The 13489-nt window shown below is 38.2% G+C and overlaps 1 non-coding gene and 1 pseudogene across 1 annotated transcript; both read right to left on the bottom strand.

The window, feature by feature from the left end:
- Window positions 1-3398: 3398 nt before the first annotated feature.
- The window catches only part of LOC139731741 (alpha-N-acetylneuraminate alpha-2,8-sialyltransferase ST8SIA3-like), a 29165-nt pseudogene continuing 19074 nt past the window's right edge, over window positions 3399-13489 (bottom strand).
- On the bottom strand, window positions 12782-12854 carry Trnar-acg (transfer RNA arginine (anticodon ACG)). Its single transcript has one exon. It is a non-coding gene; the product is annotated as a tRNA-Arg (tRNA).

The raw sequence follows: 13489 nt of genomic DNA on the forward strand, positions 1-13489 counted from the left end.
TAAAGCAGTCAGAAATATGGTTGGGGAAAACAAGCATAAGCTGTAGACGAAATACGCCTAAGCACCCCTGAAGTTCAACATTTTGCATTTCACTGGTTGTCTGACGAGAATCCCCCACCCCCCCCCCCCCCCCCCCCCCCCGCGTTATCTTTTATACAAGATTATACACTCGCCGCTGCTTTTTGACCCGTTCTCAAGGTTCAAGTCTATAGCACTGGATTATACCAAGGTTTAGTGCGTGCAAATGAATTTGTTCTTCAAAATATGTCCTGCCTTAACTAGATAAGGTCAGCCAAACTTGGAGGAGATTAGTCAGTGAGCGCCATTCCGTTTGGCCTAAATTTGTGAAATCTTAGACGACTTGTCGTCGCTATAGCAACAAAACTTCATTACCAATGGTATTTCAAGCATCTATCGCTAAGAAATATCGTGAATACATACTATCGCTCTGTGTTAGTTGCCTATTGTTGTGTACTGTTAAATGGAACAAGACACAGCAACCGTATTCAATAGTGACGTAGAATCCACTTAACAGGTTAAAAAAAATGTTTCACGTGAGACTTACTGTGAAATGTTGGACAAGCTCTATACACTGGGCACGCGCTAAGAAGTGACCAATAAAATATTCTCTGAAAATGAATGGCCTAGAATTGGCGTACAATTCGACAAAATAAGCTATTGACCCCTCATGTCGCGGAAAAAAGCAGTATACAATGACATTGACGATGACAATACTAGTATTGATAACAATAAGAAGAAGTAAAATACTGATGATTAGAACGCCCGGTAAATAGAAGGAAAAATATAATCGGTGTCATGTACCCAAGACGCCCGGCATATTCTTCGACAAGCTACCATTTTTGTTTACCTAGCAATATGAGTAGGTATCTATTTCCTCACTTAATTGCGTCAAAACATGCAGCGTGGGTAAAGCAATATTGGTCCAAAACTCGAACTCAAGTTTAGAAGTTGTCCGCCATGTCTCGGTGCCTGCGGTGCCTTTCGCAAAAGGAAGCGAAACTCGACATGATTCCTAACGATATATCAACAGTTAAAACTTTGATTTTTTTCAAGAAAAAAATAAAATCATTTTTATTGAAATCTTACAATATACAACCAAATTAGTTTCGCTTCATCATCTCAATCTAGTCATCATTTTTTATAAGCATTAATCAATTATATATAAATCATTTTTTTATTAGACAAAAATAATTTGTCAAACATAAGTCCTAATCAGATGTTACTGTATATCACTGTGTCTATTCTCTCCTGTTTATATGTCCGCTCTTCTGCATCCTTACCGGTATATGTACCCAATTCTTCGCAATATTAATCCAGGGTGCGTCTTATTACTCTTACATAATGGAATCCAATTTGCTTGTGTCCACGATGGCGCGTGTTGTAGTTTCATTTCTTTGTCTTTTTGTCTTTTTCCTTTTTTTTCTTTCCTTCCTAATTTGATTTCATGTCAGTTGACATTGGTTTCTTTTATCTTGTTTTATATAGCTGTTTATAGTTTCATTAAGTCATTATTCGTTCTCTTATGTATTTTTTTCTGAGGGTCCCATATCGTACAAGCTTTGCTTTTCAGTGGGACCCTCTATTTCCATTCCCATCCTTATTTAATTTGTACTATGCATATGTAAGCCTATATACCTTAAAAAATACAATTATGTTGTTACTCATGATCACATGTATTTTGTTAATTTCCGTTTTTGAAATCATTACAAATATTTTCTACTAATGCATTGTATATAATGTATGTAATTTTCTCTGTTTATTTAAAGGAAATGAAAATAAAGTTGAACTGAATTGAATCGAATAATTAACTTATGTCATATGCTAACAGAATGTAACCCTTGTGTATACCTTTTTAGAATTATTTTACCATCAAAAACGGGTAATGCATTACTATTGATTTAATTATGTCGGACAGTGCTCTACACAGCACACCGTCCTTCCGACACACTGAATTAGCTTGAGAAGCATGTTACAGAATGTGAAAAAATCAACACCCCTCATGCAAACTTATTACGTTGATTCATTTTCATACACTTCTGTAACTGGTCACTACAAACTGGAGATTTGATTTACGCTAATCGTTCCCACCATTTTTACGCCATGATGCAATGTACAAGACAGGATGTACAACGTCATGCGCTCTCCATTTGTTTGTATATAGGGTTTGTCTGTTTTGGTGTTTGTTTGTTGTTGGGTTTTTTCGCATGCTTCCTATATAGGTGGTCAATAAAGTATACAACAGAAAACATTGTTACGGTATTTCAGCAGGTCAATTTCTTGTCTCATTAAGCGTTGATTTATTGTTCATTTCATACACTTTCAATTGACTGAACATAACGTGACGCGAACACTTCTGCTGGCATCAATCACACATAAATAACTCAATAATAGAGACGGTTAGCAATGATTGCCATAGCGTAATACATGCGAACAACTACATTTTGCTTTATCATGAATGCTGATCATTAATTAAATCATTGTCACATGCCAACTTAAAAAGGTGTATATGTTGCATCGGAAACAATGCTCTCGTATCTATTTCATCATGGTATTTTAGATTATTCATTCAAAGTTCGTGTGTCCCTTTTGCAACCATGAAAATTACATTCCTTTCGTAAGCTGGTATACTATTGTCGAGGTAGGTAATTTAGACCTTTCTTCAGAATAATAAAATTATACTTCTTAATGATGAAGGGAAATTATGGACAACCATTATTCTTGGTACAAATGGGGAGCGCATACTCGAGTGCCATGGTTGCTGTTTCTTTCTTTATTTTTTACTCTGAGGTGTATTACCGTAGGAATTCATACACGATATTGAGAGATATTAATATATTCTTTAACCATGCGAAATTTCAAGCGTACATGTGACTTTTAGAGAATTTCGCTTATTTTGGGTTTGCTGTGAGACGAGATGATACTTTAACATCTTACACAGGGGCGGATCCAGGAATTCCGTAAAGAGGGGGCGCGTTTACAAAATTAAAGGGGGGCGCACGCACCCCTCCCCCCCCCCCATTTTTTTCTTTTTATTTCTTTTGTTTCAACAAAAAAAAATAAAAGGGGGGCGTGCGCCGGTTGCGGTCCTCCCTGGATCCGCCACTGTCTTACATAGAATACGATATCAAAAAGGTGACGTATCAACTAAATTGGTTGACAATGCTACTGTAGTTTACCGCATCCACGCAGTAACGAACATCTCGTATGGGACTGTCATAGTACTGTATAATATCGAAGCTACCTCTCTGTTATAAAGTTGTGAAAATAATATGGAGATGTACAGTTAACTGTGTAACGCCATGAGACATACATCATGTACTTCCATAATTCACGTGATTTCAACAAAATTTTCATTTTGATGAGAAAGATATTCTTCGAGATGGTGTCAGCGTTTTACAACTGAACTGGTAGACAGTTGACGACAATCGCACCTCATCAACAAGGCACAAGCACATGGCTAGAGCGGCGAGAATGATAAATTGGCAATAGTTGTAACGAATACAATATCAGTATCATTCCGACGGAAATCACAGGATATTAGCGAATTAAAGGGCAAGAAGTGTATTTTCTTATAGCCATAACTAGTTAATTCCATGAGAAGAACAACAGCAAAATTGGCATCATCGTGGCATGATAAACTTCACAATACGGTTTTCTCCACAACTTTTTTTAATTTGCTGAGGATGACGACATTTTCCCTCCTCGTTTGTAGTTTGCAAAGTTTGTAAACTTCACGCTCACATCACACAAATTAGGATGGAATCAACACAATTCTGGAAGACAGAGCGAGGTGCAAAAAGTCACAAATACATTATATCGTCACTCTAAGATCCTGAAACTCCGCATGAAACAACAACACCTCAATTTAAGATAGCTCATCGAAATAAGCACAATCGAACAACAGTAAGGATGTCGCATAAAAAAATCCATGACTCATGACACAAGGGATTTTCTTTTGGCACTTCAAAACGAAGGTATGATGCATTGCTATTTCTTTGGTTCACAGAGGCCACTTTGAATCACTAAAGTCACTCGTGGCTGAATGTTTCTCACAGGCGCTGTCTATCACGCAAGCGTTTCCTTCAGCCTGTTTACCAGCTCGAACGAACAACGCGTAGTGTCTCAAAATCCGATTTTGCTTTGGTGACAGCTCTTTCCCAAAATAGAGTCTCTGCTCTATCGTCATAGGTGGAACTCAAGAATCAAGAAGAGAGAGAAAAAAATTATGTTTGACACTGTCCAAGATGCAGTTTTAGGACACCCGCCTTGTGCAGTTTCTTCAGCATCACAAACTCATCGGGCAAGTTGTGAAACCGCCTGTAGCCGTAGTCATAGTTATTACGCGTTGTGTTTCCCCGGTTGTCGTCGTAGTGATACGGAATGGGCGTCTGCTTGAATTCGGGAAAGGGGTAAAATCCGTACATGTGAATTTCGTCGCAGATAGTGGCCGCTATATTGAACATCAGCAGCCCTGTACTGATTCGTTCTTCGTCGATACCCTGCGTCATCCAGTAACTGAAAGTAAGAAAGAAAAATATACGTTTCGTTAGACTAATGACATCATTACATACACGTCATCACAACAGTTAGTCGTACTTCTATTACGTTTCCCGCACTAACTACAAGAAAGATCCACGGCTGCGAAAAACAGTGATCCAAGAATTTGAGATAGAAATTGATCTCAGCGCTCGTCACAACTTCTGATGCGTCAATATAGGACCCTGCGTGCTTTGAACCACGTGTATTACATCATTCTCTCTGAGAAGACACTTACATTACTATCACGACCAATGTGATATTTAGCCATAACTCCATGATCTATCATTTCAAAAGGAACTCCATCATTTTGTTAAAAGAAAGACAGAGAAATTATATATTGCTTTTCGTGTCTCGTTGATGTTGAAGCCACTGGGTGAAAGCCCGATTGAAACGTATCATTGCCATTGTACAGTGCGATGAGCAGATATCGAAAGAATTTCCAAACTGCACGATACTCAAAGTTAACCTTGTTTGATGGGGCCTTCTTGTTCATTTCTTTCATTTTCAACATAATTATTTTGATATCAAATCGACCATCGGTACACTGAAATTAGAAATAAGCAGGGTAATAATCAATTTGATTCGACTGTGAGAAACAGTGGAGACCAAAGTACATAAACAGACCATTCATCGATTCACCTAGAAAATATAGATCATGAGTTATAAAGTTTGAAACGGCAGGAGTGTACTCAATTTATTATGCTACAGACTTACTCTTACAACCATACTTTGATAGTCAGGGCCTTACAAAGGGAAACTGAGATTTCATTTTACTTTTACAATATCTATGAAGCATTTTCGCCATTATTCAGACTCTTCGTTACTTCCATGCAGGAACCATACGCTCTTCCCTTTTTATATTTCTCAAACTTTTGGCTTGATGAAATACCAGTATCTTAATGCAGTATTGACATGTATCTGTGGGTAACATCCTTCCCTTTTTTTCTCAATACGTACCCTATCCCCCATTAAAGAAAAAGAAGAAGACAAAATCACATATCGCACACGTTATGATACACGTACACATTAAAACAACACACCAACACGTGCAGGCGCACACACACTCTAACTAACACACACACGCCCCCGGTGCCACTCACTCAGAAATATCCGGGAGAATGTTTCCAGGAAAGGCCAGTTGGACGTTTTTAAATCTCTTTGCATTGAGGTTGAAAAAGTCAAGAATCTCCTGCACTGTCCTGCTGATGTAATGCGTCGAGAAGATTGGGATCCAGAGCACGTACTTTCCGTAGCTCACCAAGCGCTTCTCAAACTTGTCCCTATCTCCGTCTTTTTTAAGTCGCCCATACAATCGATCTAGGATGCTTGGGTTAAAGGTTATTACATTCGTGTGCGTTCCCACGTCCTTCTCGTAACCGTCGACGGTGGCGAAATTACAGCGAATCGTCAAGTCCGCGGAATCTATCCTGTTCCCGCAGCTGCTGTTGAGCAGAATCCCGCTATTCCCTACGACCGAGCAGGTCTTGAAGAACTGGTTCCGGAAAAGTTGTTTCGTCGGCAGGAGCCGCTTGAGTCCCGCCGGATCAGAGTCATTGCCCTGGCCTTGGCGCTGTAGAATCGCTTGAGCTGCCCTCTCGTGTCGTCATCTGACGTCATTGTGATCATCTTGTAGGGGTTGAAGAACTTTCGCATCTCGGCTCTAGGACAAGCAAAAAAAAAAAAAAAATACAACGGACAATACTGATGTAAGACTGTGGTTCCACGGCATTTTTCTATTACTACTCTGTTTTACTTTTATAACGCATCTTGAACGTCACAATACAATGTAATGCCATTCTTTTGGGGATATATTCATCTTGTGCGTATTCTTGATTACTCAATCGGAAATATTGGAAATAAACATTAGGTTGAGGCGTGATTTTTTTTTTTTAATCTGTCTCCCTCTACAACCTTCGTCCCTCCGCTTACTACTAGTATTCTCTTGCTTTCATGAACACTAGGTATCAGATATTGCATTTTGTAGGTATACGTCAAAAAATGAATATGCTTACTTTCATTCATTCATTCATTCATGTTTTATTTTCATTTCAAAACAATTAATATCGGGTAATGCAAACGTCCAAATATGATGGTATACTCTTGTAACATAATCATAACGTCACATGATCAGTAGAAATAAATCTTGTTTCATTGAGGACTTGATGGAAATTAAAATTGAGGGGCTTAACGACCTTTTACCATTGACACCTGCTGAATAAAGGCTTTCACTTTATTCAAATGAATTGCACGGGAATAAAATCTCACTACAATTTCAAGACATTGGTCATACTTTTAATTTCCAATTTATAAATCATTTTTCATTTCCCATTTGTAAATCCTACAAGATTTCTTTACTGACCTGCACAAAGCAACCGAAGGTGCTCGTGACGACTTACGATTTATTGTGCTGTTTCTTATATTTCATTATGTTTTATAGATACAAACTAGTAAAAACATTAGTATGAATCATAATATACTAGTACACAAATGCATACAGTATGTCTTTTTCTGAAAGGTATATGTAAGTGAGTAGCCGTTTATATATTGTACTGCAGTATGTCAAAATACATTCAATGACTAGGCACATACAACTTACTCACAGCTTTATTGGGCTCACACCTATAAATAAAATGGAATATCCATGACCGCTTCACAAAATCGTACCAAAGATACCAAAATAAATGAAGAAAAAAATTAATCAAAATTCAAAAATGCAGTTTGGCAAAAAACTGAATAGCTGCAGATATTGAGTATGAATTCCTCTACAAACTGCATTTTGGTTGGAAGACGAAATCTTTTCTCATGGAATTTGAAGGGACAATGTTTCAAGTTGGGTGCATGTACAGAAAACAGGTGATTTTTTGAGCGAAAAGAACTCGTAGTCTGGCTATGCGAACCCTTGGACAGAGTTTGAGCTGAAGAACCCGCCTTGGAAATTTGATGGATGAAAGGGTATATCTCACTTACTTAGTATCCAGGTTAGTGAAGATAAAACACCTCATTTCTCCCAGCTATTTTACAGAATTTTTGAATTTTGAATTTTTACACACGTCCCTATGGGAAAATATTTGCCCGTGTGAGCTCTATTGCGAGACAGAGCTTTGAAAGCTCTGTTGCGAGAGTTCAGAGCGGGTTGATCTATCAACCCGCTCTGCGGGAGTTGAAATAGCGCCATCTACGTCTATACAAACACCTCGGGCAAACATGCAAATTAGCTCTTAGGCTAACAAGGGGTGCCACTGACATTGTACGTAAGACATAAGGATGATCGCCGTCGAAGAAGAAGTTTATCCCACTGTTTTGGAAAGTTTATAAAACTTTAAGAATGCTAGAGGCCCTGTTACAATTGGTATGTTGCATAATTTCACCTTGTACTTGATGTTTGCATTTAGATGAAAATATCATGTTTCGCTGTCGTTTATTGGAATATTATAACTCCGAGAAAGTTGAGGAACTTTATGACCTTGGGAAAGTTCGGAGAGCAGCGTGCACGTGCGGTCAGCACACCATAATGCAGGTCAATACTAGTAAATGCATATTTGCAAGTGGAATGGCAGAAAATAAGAGACGGTACAGTCGAGAACTGTTACAGTCTGGTGTAAACGTGATGCAGCTGTATAGATGATGATGATGATAATAATGATGGTAATGCATCCATCACTGTACGTAAAATTCACTGTTCCTTGATAATAAGGTTTAGAGGTGTTTTTTTTTTTTAGCCTTCTCTGAAATGCTTATGTGCATCAAAGCTTTTGGGATTGGACACAGTAGGCCCTCTAGTATAATAGTACCATACAGTTACCATGGTAGTCAATAGTGGATTAGTATTGTATAATAGTAGTACATGTAGTAGTAGTGGAAGCAGCAGCAGCAGCAGTAGTATAGTAGTAGTATCAGAAGTGGATGAATATTGTAGGTAGCTAGTGGTATACAATATCAAACAAGTATGATGAGATGATAGAGGTAGAAAGAATAATAGTATTAGTAGAAGGACCAGCAATCGTTAACGTCGTAATGAAAGAAAGAAATGGCTATAGTTTTGGAGAGTAAGACATGCATCGTAACTTCGTATACCCAGAATATTCGAGTACCTCGCCTGCAGGAGAGCGGTCTTGTTTGCAGTCCAGATGTGCTGCAGAATGTCGTCGACGTCGGCCTTGGCACGGTCGTTGTAGTGGACAACGGAGTAGTACGATTCCTCGTCGTAGTCGGCATCGTTTGGTTGTTCGTCGGCAAAGCCTTGCATCCGCCTGCGTAATAAACAATACGCAAATCATTATCAAAGAAGTTCTGTGTGAGTGGAGTTCTATAATATAATAATAGGCATCGATTTTAAGTTGCATGCTCGTTTCTTCGTCGAGGGCGTGTTTTAGTTTTACTATACTGTAAAACGAGGAATGTTCGCGTGCATTTTAATTTCGCGAATTTCGCGAGCGCCAAGATTCGGGAAATTAAAATGCAAGCGAAAATTCTTGTCCACACTATATGCATTGAATGCCAGTGGCATTTCGCGAAAACTTCATGCCGCAAAAAAAAAGCTGTCGGCTCCAATTCGCGAAAAATTCATGCCGCGAAGATATCATGTTTTACAGCATTTCTGCACAGAGGTTGACAAAATTACTAATGCGCATCCATTGTTCTCTCATAAAGGTCTCTCTCAAAAAGGACAAGAAAGAAAAAAAAACTATCATGGTACACTATTTATCCGCCACTTCACGAGTCATCTGAGTAATAGATTATGTTATTTGAGAAGAGTCACAAAACAAGTGGGACAAAGTACTCGACGAGAATGAGCCAGTTCTAGTTTACAACTGTAATTGAAAAATGAATTCAACAAGGTGTGATAAATCTTATAGAGGAGAGTGAAATTGATTTCCCAATGCACAAGCATGTACAACTGTGTAGAAGCATTCTTAATGGATCTTATCTGACCATTAGCGTTTTGATTAAATTTATTCAGATTGGAAGCAAAAACTATCCATTGTTGCATAATAGATGCGAATAACAAAATACGAGGAAGAAGGAGGTCTTCAAAGACCGGAAAAACATGAAATGGCCAAACGATCGTAATTCGGCTTCAATACACTTCGCGGTATGTGGTATTTGGCGAACATCTTTTCAGGAATATGATCCGACCATGTACTGCTGAGTAGATTATGATGTCTGGGTTCGGAGAACTCGTCAGGTTTGGCCTAATTCCTGACGGCGGCGTAAGTTAAAGGTAAGCTTCGCGCTGTTAGTATCATGTTCAAGTTGACGCAGAATGACGCTACAATGTTACATAAGGAACAACATTTAACAAACAATCGGTATTAAGTAAAAGAGAGGCCTTTATCCTGTGACTTTTAATGTGAGAAAGTTACGTTTTTATCTAAGCAGTTATACTGGTCTCTGTCACGTGTTAGTTTTGCAAATGAATCAAATGATGATGTCATCGCGTCACAATTATCAGTCTCTATGAACTGGTTTTCTTTCCTGTGTTTCCTGTTTTGAAATAAGATACAACACAAAGCAACATACAAAACAAAGTAAAATCTACTCTCATCAAAGTATTGTAAATTGTAAAATGAAACGTGAAGTATGATTAGGAGGAATATGATGTGAACATTTTGGTTGCGATATATCACAGATATCATTTTTTTTTGTGTGTGTGTGTGAGAAAATGTGAAATTTCAAAATCCGATGCTCGATAGCGAATCTTATATGACATACTGTCTGTTATGGTATTTATACTGTGTGCAGTTTTACTTGAAAGCGATCCTAAACATAGCAGGACACCCGACACATGTTTCTCATGTCAAGTAGCCATACTTCGGCACCAGGATGGGATTTATGAACTCAATTGAGCCGAACACATGATGGTGGAAAAATAGGTCACGGTCCAAGATGTAATTGTAAATACATTTAGCTCGTAGTCTTTGACTGCAGACTTAATGTTGACTGCCCCGTCACACTAGAGCGAATAGAGTCAACGAATGCCCAACGGATTTAAAATGTGAAGATACGTTCGCATCCTTTGTTAATAGCGATCTTCACTCGATATCTGCGACGCGAAAGCTAATACGAGGATAATTAGGCGAAAAGATGTGTTCTGCACAAGCCCGAGACAATCGTTTCCATTGTCCAACCCGGGAGCCTCCGTCGTCTTAGCTTTCGCGTCGCAGATCTAAATCTCGCTATTATAAACATTAAAATAATTCGTATACAGTCTGTATATGTTTGACGTTCTTTGTATTCCATAGCAATTTGTTAGCTATCAATTTTGTGAAGATTTGCAGAGATATGCTATTATTTTATTTTGGCCATGTTCAAAAAAAAAAAAAAAAAAAATCGGTTCCAGCGTTTCTCTGCGCATCCCTTAGTATAAAGAACGTCAAACATGTTACGAACTATATTCTATAGTAGTAGCAACCGATGCAAATGTATCTTCAAATTTTCGAATTCGTTGGCTTGATATGCTCTGTGGTGTCAAGGGGCCTTTACAATGAAGAGGACTTTCGCTACAAAATCACAGTGTACACTTTGGGCGCAAATCCGGTCATGTAAAATCATCAATATTGTACAATATGTATTTTTAATTGGTATATGTTGTATTCTTTATTTGGTAGGAGCCTATATATTTGTTTTCTGTTTGCCATTTTCTTCTTTGTTGATATGTTTGAACATGTGCATGTATATACAATAATTGTATCTTTTCATTTTTGAAGCGCCATGAGCACTGAAAAGTGGACCTGTGCGCTATACAAGTAGCCACTATTATTATTATTATTATTATTATTATTATCATTATTATTATTATTATTATTATTATCATTATTATCATTATTATTATTATCATTATTATTATCATTATTATCATTATTATTATTATTATTATCATTTATCATTATTATCATTATTATTATTATTATCATTATTATTATTATTATCATTATTATTATTATCATTATTATCATTATTATTATCATCATTATTATCATTATTGTTATTATCATTATTATCATTATTATTATTATTATTATTATTATTATTATTATTATCATAATCAAATGAATTGCCCGCGATCTCCGTCCCTGTGCTCCTTTCTTGACACACCGTTTCCATACTACATAATATGATAAACAATGGGTATGTACTGTACATGGCAGCATGCAATTCATGCTCAGTTCATGTGGAAATTATATAAGTATTTTCTGTTAATCGAATAAGTCATGGAACAGCGGTTAACATGATGCCACGAGCAGAATCTTAGTTTGGAAGATTCTTTTGTGGGCGTTTCCATTAATTGATCTGAAGTAGAATAGCAGAAAATAATCCTCACAAAATATTCTGATAACTAGTATGCTCTTTGCCATATACCAATGCATTTACATTGCAAAAATCCTTCACAGAGCGCGTATAATTTTTCTCGTTCTCTTTGGAGGAGACGTGGAATAACACCGCTCGTGTATAGCTCCTCCATTCGATATCATTGTCATTGTGCTTCTGTTCAACAATGGTTGTAACAATCATGAGTTTTCGTTGTTGGTAGTCTCACTACTCCAAGAGGCATACACTGACCGTCACGGCTGAACATGGCGAATATTACATGTATAGGCCAATAGTAGCTACATGATGGCGAGTGGAACCCTATACAGGCCTACACAATTACGAATAACGACTCCCATGACAACGGACTATCATGGAGGTGGACACCTCCCTGGGACCAGGGAGGTGGAACCCACCTCCCTGCTGGGACTATCCACTGCCGTCGCTTGCCTGGTGTTGCTGCTGCACTGAGCATGTATTCTGAACAAAAAATGGAACTTCATTCCTCGACTTTAATTGTTAAACGTGAAACACAGGGATTGATTTCGTTTACCGGTAAACCCCCCCCCCCCCCGAAACATCGAGATGCGGAAAAGATGCCAGCGCCTCCACTGTCCCCCTCCCCCCATTAGCTTCTGCACTAAGAAGGAAAGATATTCCAGCAATCGATGGATTAATATTGTGCTGAGGAGGGGAGTGAAATATAGGTCGCTCAGTTCTAATGGCGTATTCTCATGTGAGAAAGTTGCATGTCATGTAAAGTATACTACCTCAAGTCTATATCAGTTAAAATGAGAAAAAATCTTTAAAAAAAAAGAAACAAAATCAGAGGATGCGTCTATAATTGCATTCAAAACCAGATCTCTATATGGGGGGAAAAAAACAAAAAAACAAAACAAAAGTGAAAAAAATTCGACCCTGCCAGGACTCGAACCTGGAATCCCCTGATTCGTAGTCAGATGCCTTATCCATTGGGCCACAGGGCCGATCTGACAGGAAAGGTGCCACTGCCTTTATAAACGTGTGTGTGCGCGCGCGCGCACTCCCGTTGTGATACCAATGCTGCGCTCTATTATCTTCGGATATAACTACAATGTACGTGATACAATGACGTTCTGCTGCACTGCACTGATCTCAAGTATACAACTGTATACTGAGAAAAATCGCGACCCGCATATATTTGCATCACGTTTCGTCACTGAAATTCTATGAAATCCCGCTCACATACAGGACAAATGCTGAAGATTCCAATAATAGACTCACAAGTTCACTGATCGATACCGGAGATTTGCAGCTATCGTCCTTTACGCCAACGATACAATCTTTTTTTTTTCTTTTTTTTCCCCCCTTTAAAATTTTTCCCCCTTTTTCGGCTCTCCGCAGACGGAGAGGATTCCGTGAAGCCAGCTCCGCGGAACATAATTATCCCCGACGACCAGATTCTCTAGATACAGACCAATCTTTCGGTCAAGGGAAATCCACGCTATCAATCATTTGCGATGAAACGGTTTAGTTAGTATAGGCCTACCCACAGAAATATACACTAGAGAGTATACCCACAGAAATATACACTAGTCAGTATACCCACAGAAATATACCACCATGGAGCTACTTTAGCTCC

This window comes from Diadema antillarum, unplaced genomic scaffold (assembly GCF_040938485.1).
Source record: "Diadema antillarum isolate AM-2024a unplaced genomic scaffold, OU_Dant_1.0 seq00000384_RagTag, whole genome shotgun sequence".
Lineage (NCBI taxonomy): Eukaryota > Metazoa > Echinodermata > Echinoidea > Diadematoida > Diadematidae > Diadema > Diadema antillarum.